Source organism: Rousettus aegyptiacus, unplaced genomic scaffold, assembly GCF_014176215.1.
Source record: "Rousettus aegyptiacus isolate mRouAeg1 unplaced genomic scaffold, mRouAeg1.p scaffold_m13_p_11, whole genome shotgun sequence".
NCBI classification, from domain to species: domain Eukaryota; kingdom Metazoa; phylum Chordata; class Mammalia; order Chiroptera; family Pteropodidae; genus Rousettus; species Rousettus aegyptiacus.
In genome coordinates, this window is record NW_023416286.1 from 80,643,808 (window position 1) to 80,669,215 (window position 25,408).

Genomic DNA, 25,408 nt, shown 5'->3' on the forward strand with positions numbered 1-25,408 from the left:
TATTTTCCTTTTACAAATGAGAAAACTAAGTATCAAGATAATAAAAATAACTTGTCCAAGTCCATATATATGCATGTGTGTGTGTGTATATGTGTGTGTGTATGTGTATGTGTGTGTGTGTATGTGTAGATAGATAGATAGATAGATAGATAGATAGATAGATAGATAGCTGGGACTCAGTCTTTTCAACTTCGGAATCTTTGTCCTAAAATTCTAACTAGTTTCCCATGATATCAAATATGCATGGTGTTTCTTCAACAAGCTTTTAAGAAAATATAAAAATAGAATAGACAAAAAATGATCTTAATGATTCAGCTGTTTTCTTATATGAAAACACTGGGGTGCATAAATTATCTTTGGAATCCTTTCTGGCTTTGTGATGACAGAAATTAACTGAGAGATAATTTTCATACAATGAAGAAATTTGTACATTGTTATTAGCTAAAAAGGTCTCACAGCCACTTTTTATATAGACGTCTGTGGAAACTGAGATTGATTTGTATCAAAATTGCTCATTGGAAATAGTCATGGATGAACACAGAAGAATAAAGTCAATTGCCTCTAAGCTTTATTTATCTATACAAATGTAAGAGTCAAATTTAACTACCTTTCCTGGAAAATATACATATGATGAACATTAAAAGAGAAGACGTATGATCTTTTCAGAAATTTAACAATTTTCTTTAAGCCAGTAGCAGTGTGAATTCGCTAAGAACATAAAAAATTTTTAGGAAAATTAAGCTCTACATTCAAGGCAATGAGAATAAGTCTAGCATTATCATACATGTCATAAGAGGGTTTGAATTCTTTAGATTAAGTATTTTAATTTTTTGAAATTGCCAACAGTTTGTTAGGCAATAACCTAAATTAGCAGTTAGTGCAAAAAGAATGGTTGCATTTTTCCATTCATAGGCATTGTTGAACATGAAATCTGCATTCATTATGGATTCATGAGATATGTAGTTTTACTTACATTGTAGAAAATAGTAGAAACCATGAAATATCAAGGGATGAAGCACTAATAAATCAAGATAAACATTTTAGACCTGGTCTTGTCCATTTTTCAGACATTTGCTATTTTGCTGATAGCTGTATAATGTGAATCTTATCCTGAATTTCCATTTAATATAACTTTTGGGACTTATTAGATCAACTCAAGCTGTCTCTTTCTCAGCAAAATAAACACTTTTCCATGATTCTGATTGCTTATGGTCAGGATGCATAAACAAGTGGACCACTACCTTCATCTATCAGTGGCTATTCCGCTTTCTCTGTTTTTTTTTTTTTTATTTTATTTTATTAAAGAAAAGTTTGCATTGAGTCATAACTCTGACTCTCAGGCACGCTAAAGCTCAGTGACTTTAATTTGTCTAAGACAGAGGTCAAAGAGATTCAGACAGAAAAACCTGCTTAAGAGAAGGGAGCTATCACCTTAGCATAATATGAAGTAATCGCGGCAGACAAAGAATTTTCCAAGTCTGTTGGACTCGTTCTGTGTCCCACTGTTTCTGGTGGCCTGGTAAGAACCTGTTAACCACATATTTGCTCCTTCTCATCTACCTATAAATTGCCTACTTTCTCTTTGAAGTCTCAGACCTCTGCCTCCCTCTCCTTAGTCTGGAATGACATAAAATCCTCAACTACTTGATTTGCTCTGGGTTCTAAATTCTTAGGAAACACTCATATGTATGTCAAAGGAACTCAAAAAGATTTTGAGGGCTTTGCTAGAAATAAATGATAGAGATTCATTCAAGGGTCTTAGAGTTTGCAAACTGTAAACACAGCTAGGCAGAAAAAAACCCAGAAGTGTTCTAAAGAAGAGAGAAAAGTTAAAAGTTTTTGTAGTACAAAGTACATTCTTGAGAATTATCGGTTCTGCATTCTTAGCCCTAGATTGGTCCAGGGCAGTTGTCAGTCAGATGACAGGCAGTCAGGATGATGGATAGCAAGTGCTCTAGAAGCTGGGTGACAAAAAGTCTGGTCATGTCCAGTTGTCTGAATAATAGATATCAGGTGAATGTACACATGAGTCTTTTAGGGTAATCTGGTGACGTGGATACATGAGTCCTTCAGTGGGTAATTCGAGGGTTATCTGAAGGCCCAGATGCATACCCAGGCATTGACTCAGGACTGTAAAGTTTAAAAAATTAAGTTCCTAGGCTAATTAGAACAAGAGTGGGACTTTTCCTCATGCCTGAAACTTTGTAACGTAAACAACTTTAGTAGCTTGGTTAAAGTGACTCCATTTTCTATATTTCTTATCTTCACTCTTAACTCATTACATACAAAATAACTTTGGTTATTTTCTTCTGTTAATCTGTCTCATGTCAATTTGATTATTAAACCAGCCAGAAGAACATAGACAAAAGGAAAATTACTGTTTCTCCACCAAAGCTGTTTTCTTCCACTACTTTAGTTCATGGATATGTTCTATAGTCACATCATGTGGTTTCTGAACATCCCCAAATAAAAGCTGCCTAGTTAATCAGAGGGTAGACCTCTAAAATACTGTTTTTGTCTGCTGTCCTTTCCTTGATTACTCATTTCACGTCTCAGGAACAGAACAAACAAATCGGAAGAGTAGAAAATAATTGGAGGAGAAAAAAATCCTCCCTAATCATCTCTCTCTCTCTCTCTCTCTCTCTCTCTCTCTCTCTCTCTCTCTATATATATATATATATATATATATATATGTAGATAGATAGTTATAGATAGATATAGATAGATAGATATTAACTCTTCCTATAATTATTTAAAGTTATTTAAAAAATGTGCAATTATATTACTGATAACTCAGATAACTTCTCCTATCCTGCTTTATCTGCATTTAGTAAAAACTGAATACTTTTCCCCCTAAAATCTGCAGTTTGATAGGAGAAATTCGTGCATTAAACTAGAAACATTTTTTTTCATATTTGACACATATTTAAAAATAACACTTTAATGTTTTCCTTATAACAATTGTCTACTGATAATGCATATTCTATAATATATGCCATAAGAATTGTGGGTAGTGATAATATCTTAATAGAACAAGAATCAGATTTTCTCCAAGCTGAAATTTAAAAATGTATGTTAACCAAAAATTTTGAAAAAAATACAAAGAATAGCCAAATTTAAACCATCTGGAAGCTACGGTCACTTTCTGCATATTTATAATGATGTGGTAGAGTTCAGTTACTGGAAAGGTGTCCGCAGTGACAAGGAACAGCTGATAATATGTAAATCTGTTTCTAGCCGGTTCCAGCATGTCATATGAGAGCCCTTTCACATTTGAGATAACATCTTTTATGTCTATCTTTCCTTCTTCCTCCTTTTATTTCTTTCCTTCTTCCTTCCTTCCTCCTCTGATGATTGCTATTTTATTGTTAGACCCTATGCTAAAACATGGATACAATGAACAATGTAATAATTGCGGCCTTTCTTTTGACAGAGTTTAGACTCTAAGAGATACTCAAAAATTATCAAAATTGCATAAAAATAAATATTAGATTTTGTATATGGTGTGTTTTAATTGTAGATTATGGCAAGTATATTAAAGTCAATGGCCACAATTTTTGAAGTAGATTAATAGTGATAAGGGAGTTTAGCTACAGCATTAGACAGAATAGTAAAAGATGGCTTCTCTGAGAAAGTAGCACTTAATATCTGAACAGTGAGGAGACACTCATGAAAAAGAATGACTGTGTTGGAGAGAATAATTCACTCAAGTGACTAGCATAAACAGAATTAGATTCTGATACGTGAAAGATAGGCAGTTTGGATACATGGTATTGAGTAAGCAGAAGAGTGACTTGGCTTGAAGTCAGAAAAATAAACATAGGCTGTATAGACAGGTCTTGCAATCTGTACCAAGGCGTTTGAATTCCTGTCTAAGTACAATGGAAAAACATTGAAAATGCTAAGCAAAGATGTTATTTGATCTATTTTGTATTTATTTTTGTTCTTTGTAGGAAAATATAGCAAAAGTAAAAGGTTAAGACAAATTAGTGGTTTATTAAAATTATTCGTGTTAATGTTGGTTGTGGTGAGGACCGGTGAAATAGAGAGGAAACCAGAAAGAATGTGTTTGCTTTTGGAGGCAATTTGACAAAATTAGTTATGACAGTGTTCTTTGAAAGGAATAAGGTGAAAGCCAGTGTGATTACTCAGCTTCCAGTTTGAATGACTCAGCAAATAGCAATATTATTCACTGAAATGTGGATGCCTGTTTTGGTTGTTTTTTGTTTTGTTTTGGGAAGGGTGGTGGAGGTAGGGAGGAAAAGAATTGAAAGGGAAAACAGAAACTTTGCTATTAAGAATGTTACATTTGAAACTCATTTTTTGTTTGTTTTGTGTATACATTAAAAAAAATCACTTGAATTGATGATATCAACTTGAATGGGATATAATCTTGGGAAGACAGCAAGTCACGGCCTTAATTTCCTAGGGATGCCATAATGGAGTACCACAAACTGGGTGACTTAAAACAACAGAAATTTATTTTCTCACAGTTCTGGAGGTTTGAAGTTCAAAATCAGGTGTCTGTAGGACCTTTTGCCCCCTGAGGCCTCTATAAGAGGTTCTTTGTTTTCTCTTCCAGTTTCTGGTAGTCTCACATGTTCCTTGGTTTGTGTTACATAACTACTATCTGTGCCTGCATCTTCACGTGGCTGACTTCTCTGTGTGTCTCTGGGTCTTCACATGACATTCTGTGCGCTCTCTTTCTCTCTCTCTCTCTCTCATTCTCTCTCTCTCCCCCACTCATCTTCTTGTAAAGATATCAGTTATATTGGATTAAGGTCTCGGACTACTCCAGTATGACTTCATCTTAACTAATTATATCTGCAAAGACACTGTTTCCAAGGAAGATTGCATTTTGATGTATTGGGGGTCAGGACTCGAACATATCTTTTTATGGAATATAATTCAAACCAAAACAGTCCCATATCAAGAAAGCATAGAGAAAGAAGAAACAAGCTAGTAATGAACATTTGAAAAATCACAGCATTTAGATATCCTGTGGTGAAGGCACTGATGAAAGTTCTGGCATGTTAGCTAGGAGGAAGTCAGGTGTGTATTTCTACCACATTAAGTGAAGGGAGTATTGAGGCAGGAGTGGTAAACAATGTTCAATCCTATTGTGAGGAGTTAGATGAAAGCAGAAAATGGCTTAAGTCATCAATGAGCAGGGGGAATGATGATGTATATAATGATAATTCTGGTCATCAATAAAATATTAAACTATGTCAAGTCAACTTTATTAGCAAAGCAAGAAAATGTGAAGTGCCTTTAAGAAGGATTTACATAGACGTGATTATTATTATTCGTATTATTTTGTAATTTAGGTGTTGTTCTCTGTAAATTCTGTGATGAATAACAGCTAATTTACAAGATTAAAAGGATACCGTATGGCTAATTAGCCCTATGTTCTCCATGCATGTCCTCTATGGATATGCAGAAATACAAGATCTCTCTCCTTTCAGCTCACTATGGAGGGAAATAAATTTAGACTGCAAATTAACAGAATAAAAATAAATTCTATCTTCACAAATCACACAGATGTAGAAAATTTAACAAAAGCTTGAAAAGAGAACTTAAAAGCATATACATATGAGTATATATATATATACACACATGCATATTATAAAATTATGTATCTTAAAAAATATCAGAAAGCTAAAGGTTAGAGAACAAAACATAGAAATATTTCATTATATAAAACAATCTAAAACATGAATTTCATAAGCCATAAGAGATATCATAAGCTAAGTCAAGAGACAAAAACTAATTGAGCTATTATCTCTAAGGCTAAAATTTGTAATACACGACTCTCTTATATATCAATTTTACAGTCACGAAAAATGAAAGTTCTAGAGAGGATTAGGATATGATTAAGAAAAAATGAAAACAAATGTGAGTATGATAAAATAATACTGTTATCTTATTTAAGTACAAATATTTGTGTATGTGCATATTTGTAGCATATATACCTTGTGTGGGCTTAACAACATATTAACACTTTTCCTCTCACCTAAATTCTTCTAGCTGGGCTAATAATCAAATTAACAGAGATAAATGAACAGGAGAAAATGGCAAATTCACATTAGCATGAAAATTTCAAAGACAGTGAGGCAACGTTGAGTATATAAGACATTTTGGACAGAAGACAGAAAGCGGGAATGAGGTATTAGATTTCAGAAGTGAGAATGGGTGACTTACAGGTAGTTGAGGAAGAGTGGAACTTTCTCAGCCAGCAAATTCTAGCTAGGCAACTCAGAAACAGTGGTTGACGAGGGATATTTCGCTAATGAGCCCCTGCATGAAGCCCTCCTACTTGCCTGACTTAATTCGAATTAGGTTAAGGCCAACGTTCTAAAGATTTCCTTTCTGAAGCAGGCGTTTCTGTCTGAATCTCTTGAAGAGGAAAAAGCAAGGAGGGTCAAAGGTTCTTTCTGAGTCTTGTTTCTTAATAAATAGCTTAAAATAAATATCCTAAAAGGCAGCTTCGGGGTGGCAAAACTTGGGTTCCCTTCAATCTGCCTAAGGAGTTGCATTCAATTATAGTCCCTAAATAGTGCTTTATTTAAGGAAATGCAAACTCATGTGATTTTTACCTTATTTTATGTACTGATATTCATAAAGTTAATACAAAGCAGATAAAAGCAACAAATACCTCTCATTGTGAATAAATGACCTGATTCAGCTTTCATAGATATTTTGGGGGTGTATAATTCACTCTATTCATCTTGCACTCTTCTCTGAGTAAGAAATGAGGAATAAAAATTGCCCACGTGACCTCACGGGACTGGTAATCTAATGAATAAAATAGACCTGGAAACAAGTGCATTTTTTTTTTTATTACTCTTTAACTCTTTATAAGAACCATAACGTGGACCAAGAACTTTATATATAAATATTTATTTTGTATAACTCACTCTCTTTCCTTTTGCCAGTTCTTGAATACCTTGGCCCTAGATAATTTTTACTCCTGGACTGCTTAACTTTTCTTAAATTTAATGAAAAAGTATAATATACAGGATGTGTAAAGGTTGGCTAAATAGATTAAAATAGTAATAAAATTAACTTTCATGATGATGTGAATAAAAAATGGAAATCACAAGAATACACGTACTTTAATTAACATGTGGACTTTCATTGTATTAAAAAAAGGACCTTCATGTTTCTCATAAGAATGCATAAAGGTAACGCAATTTGGTAATGGTAAGATGTAATTCATGAGGAAGGTTAATGCAATATTCTTTTAAGCCCCGTTACAGCATATTAATTCATGTGCCATTGTTTAGAAGAAGGAAAGGTCAAATTAGTCCCATAAGCAAACTGAGGAATTTCCCTCATTCCCTCATCTTCCAAACCAATCAAAAAAAAAAAAAAAAAGAAAGAAAAGAAAAGAAACAACATCCTGTGGCATTGTTTTCTCTGCAATATATGCAATGAAATAAGCAAAACTGTAATGAAAACCCAGGGAAATATGGGTTTGCATTTATCCAGTATAGTTCTGAAACACTCCACAAGAAAATCTCTAGAATCAAGGAAGCAGAAAATATTCTCCCATAAAGCTGGTTTGAAGGAGGAATTGCTCAGTTAATAGTTTCTATAGAAGCAGTTCAACTAGTTTCCTAGGGAGCATAGTTGCTTAGGAAACTCAAATATATTAGAGCACAGAGGCTGTGACTGGACACCTGCTGTGCACACAGTTTCACGCTGCCATTTCTACCTATTTCTGTTTTCTCTTCTGGCTGTGCTCTTACGTGGCGGAAGTGCAGAGCTAGAAAAGCAGTATGGTTCTTGGCACAGGGTGGGAATCATGTAATTGCTTGTGGGCTTACCAAAAAGACCACCTTTGGTAGAAAAGTTGTTTTGAAGGCAGATTGGGTGACATTTTCCCTACCCTGTAAACACCTTCTATTGGCCAGCAGAATAATTTCTGTGGTTTAACTGTAATCATATTCTCTGGAAAACCTGGCACATTAAGAAATGGTAATTGAATTTCATGAGAGCCATTTTCCAAAATATGCTCAATTAAGAAAAAATCAAGGGCATAGGTATACAAGACACATTCTAAAACTTAAGCTGGTTTTCTGAAAATAGCAATAATGTTTTCCCTTTGAAATGTATAATGATTATATATATATATATATATTTATAAATAGAGTGGGTGTTATATAAGCACTTTGGGATTTTTGAATAAATAAATAATTCTGGTGTTAATTAACTGTTTTTTATATAAATGTCATATACATGTTTATCTGTCTCTATCTATCCATCCATCTGTCCGTCCATCCATCCATCCATCCATTCATCCATCCATCCATCCATCCATCTATCCATCCATCCATCCATCCATCCATCCATCCATCCATCCATCTATCATCTGTCACCTGCCATCTATCTCTCTAAATGGGTTTTGTAATGCCTTTTGAAACTTGACTGTGCATTTCCAGTCGATATCCTTTAAAATTGAGAAATGATGATGGCCATGTGGGAACACGTGCTGCAAATGTGACTCGTGGTCTCAGGACACCAGGCTGCCACATTTTGCAGCTGTTCAGTAGACATGAGGAACTCAGCTACAGAACCTATGCCAGCGGCCTGGGAACCCCTAGATGACACAGCATTCCAAAAAGAGAAAAAAGATACGCTTTGCAATTAACCAACAGTGATCCCTGAGGTTTGAGGCTGTGCGTTATTCCTGTCTTCGGCATTCTGTCTGTGAAGCTGTCAGAGACCAGCAATCACAACATTTTATCAACACTGTTCAGTTGTAACAGATTACAGTGAAGTTACTCATATTTTAGCAGTTAATAATTTTAGATATTCAGAGAGAAAGAGAGAAGAGAGAAGAGTCTCCTAAAATTTTATTCATGTTATCCTAGAGTTAAAGTGAACTTTAAATTGTTTTACAAAATGTTCAACCTTCCAATTAACGTTATGTGCTTTGATGGTTAATGCAACCATGAGACTCTTGTTCAGGCAATACTTGCTTAGGGCCTCAATCACATTTCTGATTTCTACCTTACATTTGTGTTAAGGTTTCCCTGGGCATCAAAGAGATAAATGCCAAATGTTTTGTTTGTTCGTTTATTTGTTCGTTCGTATTTTATCTACAAATAACAGTCAATGGTGTGATCTTTTCAAAAAATCCTCTATTTTGGGCACTGCTCCATGATCACTGGCTCTCTAAAATGGAATGAATTCCCAGCTTCACTACTGGCTCATGCTCAACATTGGACTTCTAGGAGCATATGCCTGTCGGTGACTTGCTGAGTGCTGTGCTGATCTTTCTGGAGCAAAGGTAAATGGCACAATCTGTGCCCTCTGGAGCTCCCAGTAAAAAAGCAGCTCAAGCAAAGATGCTGATATTCCTTTTCTTTTCTTTTTTTTTTTTTTAACTTATATTTCAATATTTATTAGGCACTTACTTTGTGCTTAATCGTCCTATGTACTATGCATACACAGACAAAAATATAAATCAGTATCTTTGTGGAACTCACATTCCAGCTCACAATATTCCATTACTAGTTGTAGGATCTAACCCTTTTGTGGGCAATCTGTTTATTCCGAGCTGATTTTGTATCCTAGATATTTCTGATTTCTACGGTTATTTGACAATATTGTTAGGGTCTCTCTTTAATCAAAAGCAAACATTTCTTTGGGATGAGACTTTACTCCTTTTAATTCTCTTGGTGTTTTTTCTATTAAATGGTAAGAAGATCATAGTGGAGAGTTAATGAGGATGTGGAGAAAGAGCAAGAGAAAGATATATCCCAGAGCATATAAAATCACTTTTTATATAACAAATATTTATGTGCCTAAATTAACAAAGTGACTCTAGGTCTATGAATGTTTCCAACAAATTAATTTAGTCATTTTAATTTATCCTCAAGTTTCCCATATATTTTTCAAGACTTTAGATTTTCTTTTAAAATACTTTACTTGCCTCAATAAAATATGTTTTCCATAGAACAGCCAAAGGGAGCTATTTAAAACTGTTTTAAGACCCCAGTGTGTCTTTCCATCACACTAAGAAAAAATAACTCAGAAGTGTTTCACTGGCCTACAAGTCTCTACAGGTTTGCCCTCTGGTTTTAGCCCTCCTCTTTGCCACCCAGCACTGCATGTTCCTCCCTTAGGTCATTTTCCTTGTGTTCCTTCTGTCTTGAAAATTTTTCCCCCAAATAGCTGATGACCCATTTTCTCAGTCCCTTCTAGATACTATTGAAGTGTCTCCTTCTCAAGGTACCTTTTTCTATCCCCATATCTAAATGTCAATACTTGTCTCTCTTTATTCTCTTACCCTTATAATAGTTTTATTCTTAGCATGCATTACTACACAATATGCTATATACCTATTATTTCATTCTGTTTACTAAATAGAGTGTAAGTTCTAAAAAAGCAGACACTATCTTGTTCAGTTGCATTCTAAGCATCTAGACAACTATATATTATGGATTTGAATAGATGGATGAATGGAAGGAAGGAAGGAAGGAAGGAAGGAAGGAAGGAAGGAAGGAAGGAAGGAAGGAAGGAAAAAGGAAGAAAGTAATGTCACATGTTATAAGTCTTGAATGTTGGTTTTGGCAAAAACCATGGACAGGAAAGGCAAACCAGTAATAAAGTAACATTCCATTCTGCTTAGGATAAAATACTGCCCTCCAGGAAGAAAGGGCTCAGTATTCATCTCTACTTTGAAAATGTCAGACTTCCAAGCATCAATAGAAGGTAGATATGGCTTTTGAGAAGAAGCTCAAACTATTGAGTGTATATATAGCCTCAATCCCTACTACCATGGGTAGTGTATTCATGACTTCTTCCACAAACACATATGGTCACAGTCTAAGTTGGCTAATGTCCCCTTGTTGGCTTATCCTGTCTACTTAGTTTTTAAATGTGTCTTTTGTGGTTTGTCAACTTTAGTAGGCATTAATTTGAAATGCAAAAATCTTGACTCCTCTAAGTCTATCTGTGCACCCTTTCCTCAGAAAGCTTGGACTCTGAACTTCTAATCTCACTGCAACTCTGAACATGTAGCCTCACTGCTTTCAGGCCCCTTATCAATTGCTGGACAATCATCATTTCTCAGAAAATGTGTATCTTGACCTCATGTCAGGTCTTCCTTCATGACAAGTAACTTTGTAATTTGACAATACCAAGATGATGGTAGGTAGCTCTGACTGCACAGTCACTTGCTGCTCCTTGATTAGAAATTTATCCATATAACAGGAGCTATTTCTCACAGTAAGAATAGTTCTCTGCTGCCGAAGACATGAGTCTGCTACAGAACACTAGTATCTGTGCTGAGACACTCCAATTAGAGCTTTCCAGAGACCTCATACATTTTTTTTTTTTTTTTTTTTTTTTTTTTTTTTTTTTTTTATCTCATATGAACTCCTTTAGCATCACTGTATTCACTAAGTCATACAATCAAGTTGCAGATCATCTTGCCCAACAGCTGGGATCTCTTTTGCAAAGACTTCTTTTTGCCCCCCTAGCTAAGAAGGGTTGAAAAAGAATTTTACTGAAAAAGGATTGTCTTTATAAAAAGTCAAGAATTCACTCTTTTTCTTAAGCTACATTTCTCTATGTAGTAAGCAGACCTATGAAAAGCTTCATTCCTTGGGTTGATAAGGTGTTGAAGGTCCAGTTTCCTTCTCTTATTTTTGAAATCCTGTGAGCATATTGTTTTGTGGGTTTGATCAAACCAGGGCCTTCACTGAAGGTTTCTCTACCTCTCTTACCATTAGTTGTCTGATAACAGGTGTCCCAAAAATACCATTGAGAGAAGGAAGACATTGAGCTGATAAGGGGTCTCACTGAGCTTTCAATTCTAACTCAGTGCTCCAACACAGGGTTTTCTTGAAGTCATTGTGTGTAGTGTATACAAGTACTGTGACAGCTTGATTCACTCTCTACAAATATTCCATTTGAATAAATCTCCATCTAGAACAAGATTTGTGTGTTCTTGATCGTCTGACATAAACGCCATCAAATTCCATAAGAAAGTTAACCTTTTATCTATAACAATGCGGTTTCATCTTCTCCTTTTAGATAAGTAAATTTCTAAAGAGATGCATATTGTTTTATCTAACATTTAGGTCTATATCAGGTATTGCTCAATAGTTTCTGAATTTGACATTTAATGTCCCAGAGGATTAGTTTAAATATTATAGCCCCAGCAAATTTTCAGAAAGACCTCCTCCTTATTTATTATTGAGTATTGGTATACCCCTCACCCCCAAACTCCATTTAGTTCTTAGGCTCTACACTCTTACATTACCAACTTCTTGCAGAATCCAGTATCTCCCTGATATACACACTTGGCTATTCAGTGTAGAGTTATGTCAATCTAGGCAAATATAGAATTAATTTCCACCAACACTTTTGAGTTTTACAGGGACCATGCCCAAGGAATGAGCACATTTACTATACTGCAAATTTGAAACTAATTAGAAAAAATATATTTATTTATTTATTTATTTCTCCAGTTTTGCTTCTGAGAAATGATATTCCTCCAGTGCAGAATTTAGCCCAAATCTATTTCTGACCACAGAAGGAATAAAAAACAAATGTGTCTGTTAGTTAATAAGAGCCCTTTTTTTTGCTTATACAGTCTGTGATCAGCAGCTGAGCAAGGTGTGGTGTTTCTGAAATTTCAAAATAAAGTTGAAATAATTTTATGATATAAACTTTTTAGTTAAAAAAGTTTGAGCACTATAAATTAGTAATACATTATAATTAAATATATAGTTTATTTCTAATTATTCTGAATAATTCCCAATGTAACTGTTTGGATATATTTTGAAGTTTTAGTTTCAGGTGACTTCCTTGATACTCACTTTCACTGATTTTTGTCCCGATTGTGGTGAAAGGAATGGAATGTGGTACTCTTTTCCCCCAATCCTTCTCTCTTTCTCCTTTTCTCCTTCCCTCTATCCCTCCATATCTCTCTTTAATTCTCTTAAAACAGTTGTTTATTGATTGTCCTATATGAGCTGTCCAAAGACCACTCAAAGACCAAAAGCCTTTTAAAACAAACTGGATGCTTTTTAAAGTATATTCTATATTTTTAATCAGAATTCTCTTTCCTCACTAATTAAAAAGTAGAGCATGTGTTCGTCTTCATCCTGAAGATAACATGATTATACACACGCGCACACACACACACACACACTCATACACACACATGCACTACTTTTTTAAATGATAATTATGAATGTTTGAAAGTAATACAAATATGCTCTAATTTGCCTAAGTTTCTGATTCTCAGTGCCTCAGATACAACTTGTTCACATGTAAGTACACCATTAGAATCTTCATAATTTCTCACTTGGTGTGTTCCAAGGCAGCTGCAGACACCACATGTTCATCCACACACATGAATACATTGCTATAATACATAACTACAAATATGCATTTTCTATCTTAAATTTGGTTGCCAGGTTCCTAAGTCGGTTCCCAAAATTTCTATTCCTAGCAGGACATATCTTATAGAATGCTTCCTTTTGAGTTTGTCCTCAATCTGTGAATATGATGGAATGCCAATCCCATAATAAGGTTAGTAATTAGTTGACTTTGAGTTAATCAAAAGGACAGTTGTCTTGGGTTTGCTTGATGTAGCCAGTTTGATGAAACATTTTAAAACGTCTCACCATTTTTAAAGACTTGCTGGCCTTGAATACACAGCCTTCATGAGTTCTACAGCTGCAAAGAGGTGAATTCTTCCAACAACCAGCAAGCGTGGAAGAGGACCCTGAGCGTCAGATGACACCATGCTCTTGGCTGACAGGTGACACAGCCCTAAGGGAACCAGAGTAGAGATCCTGCTAAGCTTTGCCAGGACTGTTGATCTGCAGAACTGTGAGACAATGCAAGGGCGTTGTTTTAGACCACTAAGTTTGTAGCAATCTGTTACACAGCCACAGAAAATAAACACACTGAATCAGGATTAGATCAGCTCACACTTGCATATGACTCTATCCTCTTCTGCACCAGGCTGCTAAGATTGATAAAGTATGCACTAAAAATGAAGGACTTTAAAATCAAGTAGGGGAAACAGATATGAATATATCTTTAAATGTCTAATGAAACACTTGCATATTAGGTTTATTTATTTGTTTGTTTTGGTGAGGTTAGAAAACAATTAGAGAAGCTATGGCAACTGAGTTAAGCCTTAACTACTCCAAATGATCTTTCTGGTGGAAAGATCATTTCTGGGGCAGCAATCATTTGGGGTGCAGAAATAAAATGCTGCATTGGAAATTATAAATGCACAGAACACGATTGCAGAATACTGTGTAGATGAGCACAGGGGAGTCAAAGCCACAACTGAGTTTTATACCTTAAATGTATGCTTCCTACATTGTTTATATGTTGTCTCTGTCTGTTTCTCTCTTCTCTCAATTTTCACACTTTCATATCTAACTGGTTTTTGCATACTAAACTGAAAAATTTGGGATCACGGTATCAGCAACACATTTTGGAAAATGCCTCCGTGAAAACATATTTTAAGATCCAGTTACACCCATATCACACACTTACATGATTGTAGTTTATTGTCAGACTCATAGTTGATGCTTAAAATGTGTGTTATTTATTTTCCTTTTATCGTTGATATTTAAAAGTATTTTTGAGTAATATTCTTGAATCCTACTGGTTCATGGCAAAACCCTAGGTATTAAGGACAAAGAACTAAACCAGTTTGGCAATAACAGTGATATTTTAGTGTGTGGGAATGATAGCAGTTGGGGGAAAAACTGGGGGAAAATATACCAAGACAAAATAAATAAAGAAGATGTGTTGTCAAATACTAAATCTTATTTATGAGACAGAATGATATGGTAGCAAGTGACTGAGTCTGACAATAAACTACAAGTGAGTGAGTTAGAGCTGGTGGTCAGAGAAGGATTTTCTAAAGAGATAAGATCTGAGTATGCATATTATAAATTCTCTGATCCATCAAATATATAGTCTAGATGAGCTGTCGCTGGCTGTAAAGTACTTTTGTTTAAATATAGCTTTAATGGAAGGAAACTATTGTAGAAAAACCTTACTCTGTACAAGATAAATATCCGTGTCTAATACTAAGAAAAAATAAAGATAAAATACTGTAGAAGTACCTATTAATTCATTATAATAAGAAAAGTTGCAAAAAATAACTATGAGTTCATGGGCAATTTTAACAGGCAGAACAAATTCATCAAATTAAGTTCCTTGTTGCATTCACGTTATCAATAACAAATAAACTAGATGAACTGAACTGAGCTGAAAGGCACCTATCAGAATTTCCAAAATTATCATTCAAGGATTTTTATAATTCGAACATTTTATATAAAGGAGGTGTCATTTTTGCACACACTTTAATTTTACAAACCCCATCATGTATCCACTTTGTTTTTTTTTTTTTCTTTTTTATCCATAGAAGAAAAAAATTAAGGAGTAAAAAGCTCCTCACAAAACAGTTAATCACTTCACTTGTGGGAAAAGTCACAGTAATACACATCTTGTAGCAACTGAGAAGAATGCAGGATAGGCTATTTTTGTGCTCACTGGAGAAATATAAATCTTTTGAAATTTTTCCACTTATCATTTCTTGTATTCTATCTATTTGGTATATTAAATTCATATATAACAAGCGTGAAAACCAGTCATTTTACATGAAACTAATTATGTTCGGTGGAGACCCAGAGGACAGATTTACCCTGACAGAGTACTGTACTTTCAACAGCATTTGCCTGTAGCTGCTTTACACAGTACAATACCTCAGTTGGACTCACATGTATAGCTACACCTCCCAATTCATTAGCGTTTATTTTCTTTTATGTTGCTATTGTTTATTTAATTCTTTTTGAAGGATTTGTGAAAAATGCTTCCCAGATTTGTATGACTTAAAGTATCTAGTTAGAAATTATAATTTATATACACGCAGAATAGTAACTGACTTCACAGTTCATTAATTCAATTGACGAACAACAATAATAAAGTACTGAAAATTATAACCATGTGATAAGGTGAAAGAGGAAGTGCATAATTTTACTCCCTCACTATTCAAAAGAAACAATCAAATGTACTTTATACAAAATGGTGAATTCACTACACAAAATGATTAATTAAGATGCCATTTTTAAAACTGTACTTTTAGTATAAAATTGGAGAGGCAATTTTTTGGAAGGATATCATTCTGATATAATTTAAGAAGGTTTAGATTTTTACTGTAGGAAATAAAGTATATTTTTACAATGATTACATAAAATGTACAGTTTTCTTTCTGTGTTCATTTGTTTGATAGTTGCAGAAAATATGCTGTACGAACTATATGAGATATTTTGGAGTCACAAAAGAACTAAATTTTTCAATGCTAAATGTTTATTTCTCTATTTTTTCTTCAATGAAAATTGGCAGTTGTTTCCCCAAATCTAGATCATAATTAATGAGAGGATATGGTGTATTTTTTCAAAAACTATGCTTTACAAATGAAAATAAATTTCACCATGTATAAATCATCATGCCTGTAAATAAAGTGCAAAAATTATATATGTGTATATATGTGTATGTGTACATATATGTATGTGTGTATATATACATATACATTTCTTATTCTTGATTAGAATAAGAAAAACATGTTAAATAGGCTCTGCATTTTATTACTTTACCATTATGTAAACCTTCACATAAATAATTCCAATGGCATGGATGAAGTTAAATGTATACATATGTTATTTAATACATATCATAACTCTTACATATTGATAAAGTATATAAAGATGTTAACATTGTATGTAGGTATGCAGATAAATGCCTACTCTAATGAAACTAGAGAGAAGAAATAAAAAGAACATTTTATTTTTCTTGTGGAAAGTTACTAAGTTACTTTTCAAAAGCCAGCATAAAGTAGCCGCACATAAACTAGTCCAGCAAATGATGATATTAACATTACTCTCCAATTAGAAATGCCATCTTATTTATTATTTCCAAATAAATGTTAAAAACTATAAAATAAGTTTATTTTGAAGGTTAAGTGTATTCAAGTCTGAACTCTTGTGGTATATGAATAAGAATTAAAGAAAGAGGCTCTGCAGCATCAAGGCTTTAGAATGAATATAACATGACCAAGGTAGTGACAGAGCCAATGAGTCACTGCCCATTCTGAATAAATACTAGAAGTAGCTAAAGACGAACTGCCAAGGTCAAAGCCCAGTGCTATTTCAGACGGATATTATTCTCTGTACAGCCGTCAGTCTCTGCATCTGCCTCCAGCTTTCCAAAAGAAACTGGTGCACTGCAGGCACTCAGGATGAATCTGCCAGATTTAATAATAATCAAGAACACTCTTAAATAAATGTCTCCTGAATGAGAAGCAATTGGAAAACTTAAAAGTAAGGACTACTTGAACTGTGCTTCATCTCTAAAAGTTCACCTTTCTTGACTCATTTTAGAACAGACAAAGGATTTAAAAAAAAAAAAAATCAATGCGGAAGAAACACATGGAGATTCACTGGTTCCAGTCAAAAATACCACCACACACCTGCCAGTTGGCTGGGTCATTCTAGTAACAATACAGCAAACATTCTGGGGAAAGGTACAAATGTGGACAGGAGCAAGTAACTTTGAGTCAATATTCATCGGCAGAGATTTATTTTCATTTTAATGCAACTATAAGGCACAGTTCAGTTTTGGCTGTCACTTAGCCTTTCACATAAAATATTTCCAAGTGAAAACTGTGACACCTTGTGCATATTTTGGCTATCAATACAATTTTGACATTGCAGCAGAATAAATAGAATTTTTGAAAACTCCAAACTGTGAAAGTTACTCAGGAAGCTCCACAAGCCTAGTCAAGAAAGTCAACACCTTAGCTAACCTTTTGTCACCAATGACAGCCACCACTTCTCAGAGAAATTTCCATCCAACATTATTACTCATTTAATAGAGTGTCGATGAGATATGCAAATATTTCATCGTGGAGTACTAGTTTAATCACATTAGTCATATGTAGCTTACAGGATATTCATGAACTAAAAGTAAAGTCACAGGTGTCTGACACAGTGGGCATCTTCTAGTTACTATTTGTGTGTAACAAATGTACCAGAATTGTAAAACTCTGCATTGACCTTTCATTGGATGCAGGCTGACTATAGAAGTGGGCCGTGACCTTGAATGAGGTTGGCTCTCTTCCGGAAGGCAACTTCCAGGTAGGCTATCAGCTAAGAGCTGTCCGTTTCCAACACCTCTCAAAGCTGTGAGATCTCGTCATTTTTTAAAAAGGTGAGGCTAAACCTGGCTCTTGCACAATGGCATCTTCTTTTGCTACTTCTTCAATGTGTTTCATATCCTTCCACTTCTCTCCAGACTCACTGCTACCATTCTACTCAAGGCTACAGTCACCTCTTACCTGGGTTACTGTGATGGTCCTTTATGTTCTGAGCTTAATCTTTTTCCTTTAGGGCATACAGAGTTAATGTTATAAATAACAAATGTCTTCTTATTAGACACTCTTTAATACCCTTTAATATTTTCTCATTGTCTTATATACAGTTAAACATTCTAAGTGCTATTTACAGAGTTCATCATGGCATTGCTATTCTTTACCTTTATACATTCATGTTCTCCTACAGTTTTCCTCACTCCGTCTCCAACTAAAAAGTTTGTTTGTTTTTTTTTTAAAGTTCTTCTACAGTCCTTGCAATTTCCATTATCAGGACTTGCAGATATGTTATTTATGCAGCCTAAAATACCCTCCAACTCGATTTTCTTCCCTTCCTCTTGGCACAGCAAATGCTGACCAATCTGTGGAAATCCACTTAAATAACACTTCCAAATTTTCTTAGGAACCCACAACATCTTTGTCTACAGCCAGATCATCAGTAAAATGTTGAAAACGACAGGACCAAAAATAGAGACATAAAAAACTTCCTGAAAATTGATATCGATATATTAAGTCACATTGTTTTTGATCCCAACACCAGATACTATGTCTGACTCTAAGAAGATTTTCAATAAACAATTGTGAATAAGTAAATCAACCAGATAAGAATATGCTAAATTTCTTCCATTTATATCTGTTTATTTTATCCAAGTAATATGAAAGACTCTTTCAAATTCCTAGGAAATTTTTAGATGCCTTATATCTATAGCAATTGTTCTCAATCATGTGAAACTTTGCCCTCCAGTGAAAAAATGGGTTGTCATAACCCTAGGAGTAAGAAGGGAGAAAGAGATTTTTCCAGCACCTCATCAACTGAAGCTAAGAAAGCTGCTAAGCATCCTATAATACACTAGACAGTGTCCTCACAACAAAATTTGTCAGGCTCAAGAAATCAACAATGGCAAAATTAAGAAACCTTAGCCATATAATTTCCCAAATTAACATGACAAGTGTATACAAAAAAAAAAAAAAGACAGAATAAAAGAAAAAATGAAGGAAGGAGGGAGGGAAGGAAGAAAAGAGGAATAAAAGGAAAGAAGAAAGGGAGGAAGGGAGGGAGGGAAGAAGGAGAAGAAAGAGAGGGGTCTAGGAGTGGGAGGGAGGGAAGACAAGAAGGCAGGAACGGAAAGGAAGGAAGGGAGGAAGGAAGAAAGAGAGAGAGAAAGGAAGAGAGAAAAAGGGGGGGAGAGAGAGGGAATGAGAGCGGAAGTAAAAGAGAAAATGAGATGTGCTTATTGAGACTTGATCTTTGTTGTTCTTTATACTTTCATTCTGACTCTTAGCAAAGACCTCTTCCCTTCTTATTTTCGAAAGTTTTCAGAAGCATCTACTTAATAAAATCTTCTTAAATCGTGTCTGTCATTTCCCACAATTTAACCAGATTGACACCTTTTCTGTGTGTTATGTGCTCTTGAGGCAGCTCTAATTCTTGGTGACTCTATGAATGAGTGACGTCCACAGTGTCCTGTCCTCAACAGCCCTGCTCAGCCCCTATGGGCCCTATTCATGGAATAGTCCATCTCAGATTTGGTCTTCCTCTTTTCCTGCTGCCTTCTACTTTCCCAGCATTAATGTCTTTTTCATCTGAGAGAAGTGACATTCATGAATCAATAGTATCCACAATGTCCTGTGTCCTCAACAGTCCTGCTCAGCTTCTGTAGATTCATGCCTATGGCTTCTTTTATGGAGTCAGTGCATTTCATATTTGATTTTCCTCTGTTCCCACTGCCTTCTATTTTCCCCAGTATTATTCTCTTTTCAAAAGAACCCATGCCTTCTCATGATGTGCCTGAAATAGGACATGACGTTCAGGACAGTGTTATTTTTAGCTTTGTTCTTCAGAGATCATTAACTGCAGATTACTGATATTGAGGCAAATTTTACTGTACCTAAGAAACTAATGTGTTTGACTCAAGACATCCAACATTATTTAGAGTACCTAGGTGCTCATTTCTTATCTCCTAGTGTATTTTAGATTTGGATTATCTTCTATCAATGACGTTTCTTCCCTCATCACCTGATAATCATTAGACTTGAAAAGGGAACCTGAAAGCGGTGAATTTATCATTAATTTATAAATTTCAAGACTATGTATCTTACTCTAAGTTGTTTCTTCATGTTTTATAGCCATTCCCCTTTCTTACATGTTGAAAACACACCCCTTTATCATGTTTCGTATTTTATCTCTCACACAGCCAAATATTTAATGACGTTTCTAGAATCAAAGCAGCAAAGAATAATAGAATATAAAGGAAATTAACCCATGTATAATTTGGGTTTGTTAATATGTCTATTAATACTTATGTGCCTTGTCATTTCCAACTACATTAGATTCCTTTAAATGATTAAAAACATAAAATATTGGAATTTAATTACATTATTAAGATTATTTTATTCAGTAAACAGTTTGACTATATTCTGTCAATGTGCAATATTCTATAAGCTGGAATTTATTTTTTTCTGCTTAAATATATCATTCACCATTCATCTAAAAAAAACAACTCAGTGTTATTCTCTTGAACTTTTACTTTCTTTTGTAGATACCATCTCTTGTAAACACATGTTAACTTTATCCCACAGAATGGCATATTAAACATTATTTTAGTGTATTTGATGTATATCTCACTTTTTAACATTCATTGTAAAATAACTATTTTGCCATTACTTTTTATCTTTGAATATTTTTGAATGTTTACTCTTTAACCAAGCTTTTTTTATTCGACTTTCAGAAATATTGTGTGTATCATTCCGAGTATATCATCACATGCCCTATGGAACGGATGCTAAAAAACCTTCTAGTGACACTCTCTCCTTGGGAAATATCCCTTTTATCCCAATACTCAGAATACAGATAGAAAGAGAGTGAAAAAAACAAAATGTTAACATCTATAATTCAGAGGCTTACAACTTATAATCACATTGCATTTAGGACTAAACCAGAATGATTTATAGGAGCTGTTAGAATGATAAGATTTAATGGTCAGTGTGGAGCCAGTCTTGACCACAACAGTACCACTTATATAGTCAAGGATAGAAGGATAGAATCACTTTGCTTTGAAGATGGCAGTGATGGGCAGTAAAGACCAATGAAAGCAATGATATGTCACAATGATAAGAACACCTCCATTAGAACAAATAACAGCTCCAAGAAAGAAAAAAAAGTGTGGTCTTAAGAGTTATGGTAATAAGACAGTAATAAGAGGTACAGTGTTTAACTTAATGCTACACATGATTGTGCAGGAGCCAAGAGAAGGCAGTTACCATAGGTAACTATTGTAATGATGGAGATCCTGATTACCAAAATAGAAGTCGTTACCAGAGGTATAACAAAGGGTTATTTTTAATTTGTGAAGTCATTTATATGAACAGTCCTACAAATAATTTAAGAAATATGTTAAGTAATCTTAAAAATTACATAAAATTGAGTAGATCAGTATGGTCCAGCTATTTTAACTACAGCAGGCTGTCACTGAGAGTCTGAAGAGAAAATCTCCGCGACAGTGAACTAATAGGTGAGTAATTACTATCAGGTGGTAGAATAAGGAATAACATTTTAAAGATAAATGGAATTTGGTCACAAATAAAGTTTTCATTACACATAAGAATCAGTAGTGGTTTCCTTTGCACTATTTTGAAAAATTATGTCCTGTGTAATTTTATTGAATGAACAATTCTAGAATGAAAAAGCTATTAGTAGTATGAAAGAATATGAAGTTTAAGGCCACTCTATTAGGTTCTAATTCCACCACCACTTTTTACACTCCTAGGGTAAATCCGGTATTTATCATTATTAGACACATTCATGCACTAAAATATTTTTATGTTGATTAAATTGATGAGATTTAAAAAAACTTTCTAAAAACCTATCAAGGAAATTTATCAGTGTTCTCATGACTAATCTTAATATTTTATTTAAATTTAAATTTAAATCTTAAATTTAAAAAAAAACAACAACCTCGATTATCCATAGATCTGTCATTTTATGAAGTAGATAGTTCTTTGTTTTATTTTTTATGTCAGTGAAAAGAAATTTAAATTTAAACAAGCATAGAACATTAAAAAAAAAAAGTCTTTGTATGTCCTATTGAATCAAATTGACCCTAGGCTCTAAGAGCCTAAAGAACACTAGCTAATAAGTATAAACTCACTGTTTCAAAGAATAAAATATGTTTGTTGTTAGATAAGTGACAGACCAATTAATCTGTTTATGTACAGAGAATGCAAAATTCTAATATGCGATTTTACAGTCCTTAGCCATACTTTCACAATATTTGACTAGCAATTTAGTAGAGTGAGTATTCACTTCAGTGAACTCTTTGAGCACATGCCCACCTGTCTCAGCATATGATCAAGGCCAGATATTCCATCACCAAACATTTACTTACTATGACTCCAGAAAGATTCAATCGCCAAAAATCTCCCACTTAAGGTACAAGTATAAATGAAGTGAGAAAATCTTTGTAACGACTTACCCCGTTAGATTGATTGGAAAATAGCTGGTGAGTTGAGGAAGGAAGAGCACATACACTCGAAGGTTCTGACAAGAAAAAGAAGTGGGAGAAGCAAAGTGTAAATACACAAATTTATCTGCTTGATTATTTTGCCAAAATTTTATTTTTTAAGACATTATCACCTTAGTTAACAAACAGAAATTGTGTGTGTGTGTGTGTGTGTGTGTGTGTTTAGGGAAGGGTAAAAAATAATAAAAAAAAATATTTGTTGAAGAAAAGCACAGGGTTTGAATAAAGTCTTTTTTCTCTGTTATTCCAGGGCAATACTTCTCTTAATAAGAACTTTTATGTTTTTAAACATGACTGTCCCATTCAACAACAACAACAAAAAATAGTTTTGATATGGTATTTTTTAAAGAGTTAAAAACTGGAGAAAATGAAATTAACATAAGGCTTCATAGTGCTACTATGAACATCTAGATTTTAAAGTTTCCTTTTAATACATATATAAACAGATATTTCAAAAGTTGCTGGCTACCAGTTCTGATCTGCCATGCTGTGTCTGTCAACAGATTTCATTTTGTCCTTGGAGCTATTCCAGTTATGTAAGGAGGAACAGGAGAGCAATAAATGCATTAAATAAAACACACAAAGTGTAATTTCACATTGTGAGTTCTTGTGTTCTTCTCAGTCAACTTATTCAATTGCAATTACTAGCAATTACTAATTCTATTCCACTCATTACCATGAAATATATATATATATATCGTATCTCAGAGAGTTGGTTCAACCCCTCTGATATATTTTCTGATCTCTTCTCTCTCAAGCTTGCTCTTTTTATACCATCTTAAAATTCAGCCCCAACATGGGTAGACATTTGACTTATTCATGGTCAAGGCTGAGAAGAGTCAGATTTCCACTCTGCAGCCCACCTGTGGGTTTTGCTCTTAATTCTGGTTGGAGTCTGAAATTCAAGCTTTTGAAAATGGATTCTAGACAACAAGAATAATTTAACTTCTATGTGAGACTTCATTACCTTAACACAAAACATGTGTTCTGAGAAATAAGTTTAACAGTATGTCATGGCAATTTAATATAATAAAATAAATTTGTATTAAGACATCTTAGGTTGTAAATGGCAGAGAATGAACTCAACCTAGCTTAATCAAAATGATTATATTGGCTATGAGTATATCCCTCAATTATTTATAAACAATGTTCTAATAATTATAAATAATAAAAAATAATTTATAAATAATAAATAATCCAGCTATTTAAATTAATACATGTACATGTATATGTATGCTTATATTTGTTTAGAAAAAATAAATGGAATGGTTAGGACTCAGGGTTGACTTCAAAAGAACTGCAAGGAAAATCTTAAATTCTACTTTTCTCATATCTGCTTCTCTCTGAATCACTTCACTGCAGATTAGTGTTTTCCATAAAGCAGAAACCATAGCTAACCTAACATAGTCAGAGCAATCCTAAGTCCAAAACTAATTGAAAAAGTAATTGATTCTCTCCTTCTCCTTCTTCTCCTTTTTATTTTGCCTGGCTTGGGTTTGTGGCAGGGGTAGGGGGATCGGTTGGTGGTGGTGGGGGGGGGGGGATGAATTCTTGGAAAAAATAGCAATTCCAATAAGAACAAGAGGTGGGAAGAAGAGGTTTGCTTACTGAGAAAAGTGGTTTGCTTTCATGAAATGGGAGAGTGTTCTGGAAAGACGAACAATATAGATTTATTCCATTTTGTCTAGTAACTATTACAGAGAAATAAGAAAGCCTTCAGCACATAGCTGATGAGAACTATGAAATAATATTGTCGGAATGATTTATAGAGCATTTGAATAAATGTCCAACTTAAAAATTTGAGAATGGAAAAAATATAGGAATAGGTATTTATGACCAGATTTATGAGAAGACTATTTTAATATAGATATCATAATATTTTAATATTGTACATACATATAAAATATATTGATTATATTTTTCAAGTATTAACTAGGAAAACAAAACACTTAATTTTAAAGCAGAGAGAACTTAAGAAAGAGAATATGTTGCACCAGCAATAGGAAAGTTGATCAATAGAATGAGGCAATGATATAAGGCAGGTATTGGCAACGATGGCGAGCCACAAGTTCTTTTGGGTAGAGGCAAAAATCAGAGAGTAGAAGCAATTAGGGGGATTGTTTTATAAACTATATAAATGTCTAATCAATGTGCTGTATACTTGAAACCAATAAAAAATGTTAAAAATAAAAATAAAAAAGGAAAGAGGCCATGTTTCCTATGTTCAGGAAAAAGTTTTTTCTGCAAAAGCTGAATTCAGGCAGCCCTGTCTAGCCACAGAGGAGATGTAGGCTACTGGAGATATCACCGACACGGTGATAAAAGTGCTGACAAACGGGAAGAATTACTCTGGCTTCTTCCTTTCTCCCATTTCTGTGTGTCCCACCAGAGGCTCCCATTCCAAAGTCAGTAGTCTGATGACTTGAGAACTTGGGAAATGAATCTCTAGGGTCAGGAACCCTATCAT

The 25,408-nt window shown here is 34.2% G+C and overlaps 1 long non-coding RNA gene across 1 annotated transcript in view; it reads right to left on the reverse strand.

The window, feature by feature from the left end:
* Positions 1 to 25,408, reverse strand: part of LOC107506487 — a 114,553-nt gene that overhangs the window by 10,565 nt on the left and 78,580 nt on the right. Inside the window, exon 3 of the long non-coding RNA XR_001595941.2 lies at positions 22,894 to 22,958. This is a non-coding gene — a long non-coding RNA (uncharacterized LOC107506487). The remainder of the gene's footprint in view (positions 1 to 22,893; positions 22,959 to 25,408) is intronic.